Here is a 9,495-nt window from a genome sequence, read left to right on the forward strand (position 1 = left end):
AGCAGGGTTGTCCGTTATCGTTGTTGACCCCAGTAACAAGCTCACATCACCTCTCTCTCTCCGCCATAACCCATACTGCAGCAATGGTCTGAGCTATAGCCTAATGCAGGTAGACCTAAGAAGCTAAGCGTAACTACCGCCTAAACTTAATTTATTTAGGTATTAAGCTCATCCGAAATGTCGACTGATAGAGAACAGGCTAAAAACTGGATTTAAGGGACTTTTACGAGATTTTAATACAACTCACCTGCTCGTATGAATTACAGCCATTTAGAACCACCTTTTTAAATCCCATAAATACGCTTTGAAATGCTTGGCGCTTGTTATTGCGAATGCTTGTCATGTCTAATATGCAGGAGGACGAAGTGAGAAAGTTCATTTATTGGAACAAAAGGCTTGATGCGAAACATCAGAGGGACCATGCAGAGATCCCTGGCATTGTGCGCATGCAGGCTAGCTAACCTAAATTAAATTGAATTGTATTTTTTACTATAGGCCCTAATGTAGGCCCTCTTATACATAATGCACATTAATTAATTAACTATGTATTATATATTAATTAGGCCATTTAAAATACGCGTTTTGTCTTTTCTTTTTTACATCTTTGATTAGGCCAAAGTGATATAACTATTGTTTACCTATCCTCATAAAGCCCAGGGCCTGGATCGTGTTCACTGTGCAATTACTAATCAATTATAAATGATACATAAGAACATGAGTAATAGTGAAGTGGTGGTCGAAATATTAACGTTAGAAAGATTTTCAATACCACACACATCGTGGCAAACGTTTGACAACATGAAATATAATGCAGGAATAAACGTTTAATATATTCATGTTTTTAAAACAAAGGAAAACAAGCAAGTAATTCAACAGAGAACCAGTGATCATATTGAGACGACTAAAAATCAAAACGTTTTTATTGATTCAAACCACTCAACTAAAAGTTAATGAAATGAACCCCTTTCAAAACGGCATACATAGGCATTCATAGAATCCCTCTTTTGTGTTCTACATTTTATTTGCAAAAGACATTGATTAAAGACTAGAAACACTCAAATACATCTCTAAAACCACCTTGTAATGTATAATGGCATTGTATATAGGATGCGATAAGTTCTCTCCTCCATATTGTGAATGTGTAGAATCCATATAGTGAGACAGGGCTGCAGAGGCAGCTATTCTCCCACACTCCAACACATTATCTCTGCTATAGTCAGTCAGCAGTGAGGCCAGTGCTGCTCAGGTAGCTCAAGGAGGTGAACATGGCTAGGGTAGCATTGCGTGACTGGAAACCACTTAAGTTAGTGTTTAGCAATTTTCTTATGATGTTAATTCTGCGTTTCCTCAGTTTTATCTGTGAGTAAGGATCATTAAACTCAAACTCAAACTCAAAACCCAACTCGATCACAACCCATAAGCAAAAGGATCCTACCATGAAACACTTAGCAAAATCCGTCTATCTCGTTCAGACATTTGTACACATAATATGATACATAGGTTTTCCTTAAAAGTTGAAATATCATAAACAATGACTGAAGTCAAACGTATCTGTCGAACTACTTGTATTGGGTCAGACCTGTTTTGGTAACTCTCTATTTTCCTTCAACAACTCCCTTCTCCTCTCCTCTGTCCTCCCTTCTCTCTCCTCCATAATTGTTATCTGTAGTAATCATCACTTCCTTAGCCCCTGTCACTCAGCACCTGTTCTCCCCCATCACCTCATTGATCATCCCTACATACTACACACTACTGTCTGTGTGAATTGCTGAAGTTCGCCATATAACTTTCTCATATGTCTCTCTCTCTGATTGTCTCTCTCTCTCTCTCTCTCTCTCTCTCTCTCTCTCTCTCTCTCATCTCTCTCTCTGTGTGTGTCTCTCTCTGTGTCTCCCTCTCTCTCTCTGATTATCTCTGTCTCTTTCTCTCCCTCTCAATTCAATTTTAATATAAATTTATGGGATTTATTGGCATGGGAATTATATGTTAACATTGCCAAAGCAAGTCAATTAGATAATAAACAAAAGTTAAATAAACAATAAACAACATTACACTCACAAAAGTTCCAAAATAATGAAGACATTACAAATGCCATGTTATGTGCAAATAGTTCAAGTACAAAAGGGAAAATAAATAAACATAAATATGGGTTGTATTTACTCTCTCTCTCTCAGGCCAGACCTTGCTGGAGAACCATGGAGGAGAGAGGAGAGGGCAGGACTGTCTAATCCTCAGTCAGGGCCTGTTGTGTTACGATACCTCTCCACCTCTTCCACCTCTTCCACCCCGCTCAACCCTTATCTACACTCCCTGTCCAGTGTTTGGATAGACTTTCCCACTCTTTTTTTCCTCTCTCTCCCCCTCCTCCTCTTCCTCCTCTTCTTCTTTCCATAACCACTCACTTCTGATCACTCACCCCCTTTCTTCTCTCACCCCCCCCCCCCCCTCTCCAAGGGCCAGGTTCAAAGCCGTACTCCTCACCTCTCCCACACCAACCTCCACCCCCTTCCCCCTCTCCCTCTCCTCCTCTCTCCCATTGTCCCTCCTATCGTCCTCTGGGTGTCTATCTCATTGTGTAACCCCGAGGTGTGGGAGCCATGGTGACACCAAACACAGTTAATCCACTGTGCTTACTGTGCTTTGCGGCCAGGCGTTTTCTCATTGTCCACCGCTAAGCGCCGGAGATAGAAACCTTACAGAAACCCTACAGAGGGTAAAATGAGAGTACAGCTTCAACGTGTGGGAATTGGGGAAATCCAACATGAGTGATATTATCCTTCTTTGCTTTCAAAGTCCGGACAAACAAGCCCATACATGGTAATCCCCACAAACTGATCGAGGTAGAAACTATCGGCTCACGCTCAAACGCTAACGGCCATTACCCAGAACCCCTCTTCTTTCTCGTTTTTGTTCGTCCAATATCCACAATCAATCTCCTGCAAAATGAAATGAAGGGAAAAAACCGTTATACGGTTGTGGAAGACTAATTTACTAAGACTGTCTGTGAGTCTGGTTTCTCATCACTGTTTGTCCTTCTGTGTTGATGTGCTATTACTGCTCACTAAAGCAATTTCACCCCCTCCTTTCTCCCGCTGACACACACACACACACACACACACACACACACACACACACACACACACACACACACACACACACACACACACACACACACACACACTACGGGCTCACCTCCTGTAGTTTCTGGTAGCCGGCTGTAACAGCAGCCATTTTGCACGAGCACAGGGGTCATTTGAGAGACAAATGAGATTCATAACTCAGGATTCCCGGCTAACACAATACTACTAACCAGTTTATGCAAGACATTCCAAATCCAATCTGTTCTGTCCTAATCAGAACCATATGTTTGTAGCGCTGTAGTAGTGTACCATTACTGGTCTGGACTCATAACAACATGAAGCCTCTTGTACATCTACTCCAACTGTACTGGAAGGGGGGGGGCTTTCTCTTCAAACTTTTCATCAATATCTTCTCGTTTCTCTTTTAATCGATACATAAGGTGTGGATGTGTTCAACTGTGAATTAAATGCTATTTATTTGTAGATTTTATTTGTTGTTGAGCCTTGATTATACTAATATAACCCCCTGTTTCCTTTGTTGTAGTAGTCACTTCCTGTGTGTGTTTGTGTGTGCGCGTGCGCGTTGGTCCGCGCGTGTGTGTGTATGCGTGGGAAAAATTGACTCATGTGAGGAAAAATGTTGTGCTAAGTTGTACTCATCAGCACCATGTACATGTTGTACAGCCAACAATGACCTAAATCTGCTCCTACCTGACTTTGTGGTTCCCCCCCATCTCCTCTCTTATCAATCTTCTTCACCATAACTAATGACGCAAGGAAGCGGGGTGAGCTCTCTCTCTCTCTCTCTCTCACGTACCATACTATTTCACACACAAGAAAGGTTATTTAGCTTTAGTCTGGTCCCAGACCTGTTTGTGTTGTATAGCCAACTCCCATGATCAATGTTGTATCAAAAATGACCATAGGAGTTAGCAAGACAGTACGAAGAGGTCTGGGACCAGGCTAGTTTAGCTGACCATGTCATAGACTACATCTGTTTCCCCCGAAAACAATCACTTTTTCTTATTTTGCCTGACAAACATTGAACTTCTGAATTTATACTGGACAGTACCTACATACATGAATACCAGAGTTATGGATTTGCACTTATGATGACATTTAAATGAAATCAAAACGTTGTGTCAAACATTGAGTTCATTGAGACCATTTAACCGATTTCCGTATTTCACTCAACGTTTTGACTTTCATTGAAACGCTACGGGATTAGAGTGTGTAGCTCCACTCAACATCCACCGCTTCACTAGATGCTTGATGGGAAGCACAAACTAGGAGGGTGACCTCGTTTGCAATTCATCTCTCATTAAAGGCCCAACGTGCCGCTGACGCCAAGCGAAGCTGGACCTCTGCGTTTTCCATTCGGTTTTTTAGTTTTCTCTTCCTTTAAAAAAAGAATTGGAGCACTGACAGACAGAACAAGCACTAAGACTCAATTGGCATGTTGGAATGGTGTGAAGTCACTGGCTGAGACCCTGTTAATCACACACCCACTCATGCACACCACACACACACACACACACACACACACACACACACACACACACACACACACACACACACACACACACACACACACACACACACACACACACACACACTCAGTTTCCCCTCCCTCTCTATCCCTCTCCCCTCCCCCCTCTCTCTCTCTCTCTCTCTCTCTCTCTCTCTCTCTCTCTCTCTCAATTCAATTCAATTCAATTCAAGGGGCTTTATTGGCATGGGAAACATATGTTAACATTGCCAAGCAAGTCTCTCTCTCTCTATCTCTCTCCCCCTGTTGGTTCTTGTCCACTGTCCTCTCCTCTCATCCGGTACAAGTGTGACCTGGCTCGGTGGGATTATTAGGATTTCCACTAGCTTCAGTTCCACTACACTGTGTCCTCTTCTGACACTGTTGATGTTATTCCAACTAAAATACCAACCTGTTTCACTATGTATGGAACATATTACACAGAGAATTCACATTGTGTAGGTACTAGTATGTGTGTGTGTGATACTTCTTGTGTGTGTGAAGCATCTGTCAGGTTGGGATTTTCGTCCTTGGGGCATGCTTGTCGTCCTGGTTTGAGATCGGAAAAGTCCAACATTGTGTGTGTGTGTGTGTGTGGAATGAATATTTTCCAAACCCCTCCTCTCCTCTCTCTCTCTTCCCTGAATGAAAACAAACAGGCATTAATGTGTTATGATGGGCTTTCACAGCTCATTGATTTAAAAAAATAAATAATAATTGATGCATAATTACTGCATCCTTCTCCTCATATTAAACGTGATCGCACCGAGGGAGGGAGGAATGGATGGATGGAACAGGGCCGGTGTTTTCATGGCTCCAGAGTGTAGCCATGGCCCATTAGGCTCTGGAGATCCTAGGGAGGGGAGATGCTCAGCGTGTGCTTCATCACATTAACCTGACTAGACAGACACCCTCCTCCTCTCCTCTCTTCCTCCCTTCTCTGCTGCTAAGATATCCAATTAATCAACTCGCTCGCTCTCTCTCTCTCTCTCTCTCTCTCTCTCTCTCTCCAGACAGTCACTCCCAGACTGCTACTCTCAGGTCTCCCATAAGACATATTACCTCCCCTGTCCTCTTCTAACCTACACGCTTAGAAAAAAAGGTGCTATCTAGAACCTAAAAGGGTTCTTTGGCTAGCTCTATAGGAGAGTCCTTTGAAGAACCCTTTTTGGTTTCAGGTAGAACCCTTTTGGTTCCTTTCCACAAAGGGTTCTACATGGAACCCAAAAGGGTTCTACCTATACAATTAAACAACTCCTGTTTTGGTAACTCTCTATTTTCCTTCAACAACTCCCTTCTCCTCTCCTCTGTCCTCCCTTCTCTCTCCTCCATAATTGTTATCTGTAGTAATCATCACTTCCTTAGCCCCTGTCACTCAGCACCTGTTCTCCCCCATCACCTCATTGATCATCCCTACATACTACACACTACTGTCTGTGTGAATTGCTGAAGTTTGCAATATATCTTTCCTCTCTCTCTCTCTCTCTCTCTCTCTCTCTCTCTCTCTCTCTCTCTCTCTCTCTCTCTCTCTCTGTCTGTGTATGTGTCTCTCTCTCTCTCTCAATTCCATTTCAATTTAAGGGGCTTTATTGCCATGGGAAGTGAAATGGATAAACAAAAGTGAAATAAACAATAAAAAGTGAACAGTAAATATTACACTCACACAAGTTCCTAAAGAATAAAGACATTTCAAATGTTATATTTTGTCTATATACAGTTGCATAATGATGTGTAAATAGTTTAAGTAAATTAAAAGGGAATATAATAAACATAAATACGGGTTGTATTTTCAATGGTGTTTGTTCTTCACTGGTTTCCCTTTTCTTGTGGCAACAGGTCACAAATCTTGCTGCTGTGATTGTACACTGTGGTATTTCACCCAGTAGATATGGGAGTTTATCAAAATTGGATTTGTTTTCAAATTCTTTGTGGGTCTGTGTAATCTGAGGGAAATATGTGTCTCTAATATGGTCAGACATTTGGCAGGAGGTTAGGAAGTGCAGCTCAGTTTCCACCTCATTTTGCGGGCAGTGTGCACATAGCCTGTCTTCTCTTGAGAGCCAGGTCTACCTGCGGCGACCTTTCTCAATAGCAAGGCTATGCTCACTGAGTCTGTACATAGTCAAAGATTTCCTTAATTTTGGTTCAGTCAGTCACAGTGGTCAAGTATTCTGCCAATGTGTACATTCTAGTTTGCTCTGTTTTTTTTGTTAATTCTTTCCAATGTGTCAAGTAATTATCTTTTTGTTTTCTCGTGATTTGGTTGGGTCTGATTGTGTTGCTGTCCTGGGGCTCTGTGGGGTCTGTTTGTGTTTGTGAACAGAGCCCCAGGACCAGCTTGCTTAGGGGACTCTTCTCCAGGTTCATCTCTCTGTAGGTGATGGCTTTGTTATGGAAGGTTTGGGAATCGCTTCCTTTTAGGAGGTTGTAGAATTTAACTGCTCTTTTCTGGATTTTGATAATTAGTGGGTATCGGCCTAATTCTGCTCTGCATGCATTATTTGGTGTTTTACATTGTACACAGAGGATCTTTTTTCAGAATTCTGCATACAGTCTCAATTTGGTGTTTGTCCCATTTAGTGAATTCTTGGTTGGTGAGCGGACCCCAGACCTCACAACCACAAAGGGCAATGGGTTCTATAACTGATTCAAGTATTTTTAGCCAGATCCTAATTGGTATGTCGAATTTTATGTTCCTTTTGATGGCATAGAAGGCCCTTCTTGCCTTGTCTCTAAGAGCACTGATGTTTAGGCCGAAGTATGTATAGTTTTTTTGTGGGCTCTAGGGCAACGGTGTCTAGATGGAATTTGTATTTGTGGTCCTGGCAGCTGGACCTTTTTTGGAACACCATTATTTTTATCTTACTGAGATTTACTGTCAGGGCCCAGTTCTGACAGAATCTGTGCAGAATATCTAGGTGCTGCTGTAGGCCCTCCTTGACTGGGGACAGAAACACCAGATCATCAGCAAACAGTAGACATTTGACTTCAGATTCTAGTAGGGTGAGGCCGGGTGCTGCAGACTGTTCTAGTGCCCTCACCAATTTGTTGATTTATATTGTCACGGAATTCTAGGACCAGTGGAGATGCAGAATCAGGCGCAGGAGACAGAGGGCCGGAGCAACAGTGTTTTAATGCCACGGGAAAAAACACAATAGCCGAAAGGCACAGGGCGCTCAAGAAAGTCCGCCAGGGAAAACACATTCCCAAAATAAACACGAGAAAAAAAAACGCACGGGGCGCAGCCCGGCAATAAATCTGACACAGGCCAGCGAAACAGGCCACACACACAACTGTCCTGAGTGGACAATAAACAATCCTGCACGAGAACCCAAACTGAAAATACACACTAAATAACCCCCCACTAATGACAGACACGAAACAGGTGCGGGATAGACAGACAAAACCAAAAGACACAGAAACATAGATCGGTGGCAGCTAATAGGCCGGCGACGACGACCGCCGAGCGCCGCCCGACCGAGGAGGGGCGCCACCTTCGTTGGATACTGTGACATATATGTTGAAGAGGGTGGGGCTTAAGCTGCATCCCTGTCTCACCCCACGGCCATGTGGGAAGAAATGTGTGTGTTTTTTGCCTATTTTAACCGCACAAATGTTGTTTGTGTACATGGATTTTATAATGTCGTATGTTCTTCCCCCCCAACACCACTTTCCATCATTTTGTATAGCAGACCCTCATGCCAAATTGAGTCCAAAGCTTTTTTGAAGTCAACAAAGCATGAGAAGACTTTGCCTTTGTTTTGGTTTGTTTGTTTGTCAATTAGGGTGTGCAATACATGGTCTGCCGTATGGTAATTTGATAAAAAGCCAATTTGACATTTGCTCAGTACATTGTTTTCACTGAGGAAATGTCCAAGTCTGGTGTTAACGATAATGCAGAGGATTTTCCCAAGGTTGCTGTTGACGCATATCACACAATAGTTATTGGGGTCATATTTGTCTCCACTTTTGAGGTTGGTCCTTAGTTCCAAATATTGGGGAAGATACTAGAGCTGAGGATGATGTTAAAGAGTTTAAGTATAGCCAATTGGAATTTGGGGTCTGTATATTTATCATTTGATTTAGGATATCATCAACACCATTGTACTGTAGTTCATTGAATGTAATTTGAGAATCCAGTGGGTTCTGGTAGTCTTTAATAGCTGATTCTCAGATTTGTAATTGATAATGTATATATATTTTTGCTGTATGTTCTTTGTTATAGAACCAAAAAGATCTCAGTTTGGATAGATAACTCTTCGTGTTGTTGTTTGTTTAGTGTGTTCCAATTTTCCCAGAAGTGGTTAGATTCTATGGATTCTTCAATTACATTGAGCTGATTTATGATATGCAGTTCGTTCTTTTTCCGTGGTGTATTTCTGTATTGTTTTAGTGATTCACCATAGTGAATGCGTAGACTCAGGTTTTCTGGGTCTCTATGTTTTTGGTTGGACAGGCTTCTCAATTTCTTTCTTAGGTTTCTGCATTCTTCATCAAACCATTTGTCATTGTTGTTAATTTTTTTATGTTGCCTGCTTGACATTTTTTGATTTGATAGGGAAGCTGAAAGGTCATTTATACTGTTTGGGCTTTCTACTGCCAAGTTTACACCTTCACTATTACAGTGGAATGTTTGGTCCAGGACGTTGTCTAAAAGGCATTGAATTTGTTGTTGCCTAATTGTTTTTTTTAGTTGTTTCTACACTACTTTCCTTCCATCTATAGCATTTCTTAATATTGTGGAGTTCCTTTGGCTTTGATGCCTCATGATTGAGTATTGCTCTGTTCAAGTAGACTGTGATTTTGTTGTGGTCTGATAGGGGTGTTAGTGGGCTAACTGTGAACGCTCTGAGAGACTCTGGGTTGAGGTCAGTGATAAAGTAATCT

This window comes from Salmo salar, chromosome ssa04, assembly GCF_905237065.1.
Source record: "Salmo salar chromosome ssa04, Ssal_v3.1, whole genome shotgun sequence".
NCBI lineage: Eukaryota > Metazoa > Chordata > Actinopteri > Salmoniformes > Salmonidae > Salmo > Salmo salar.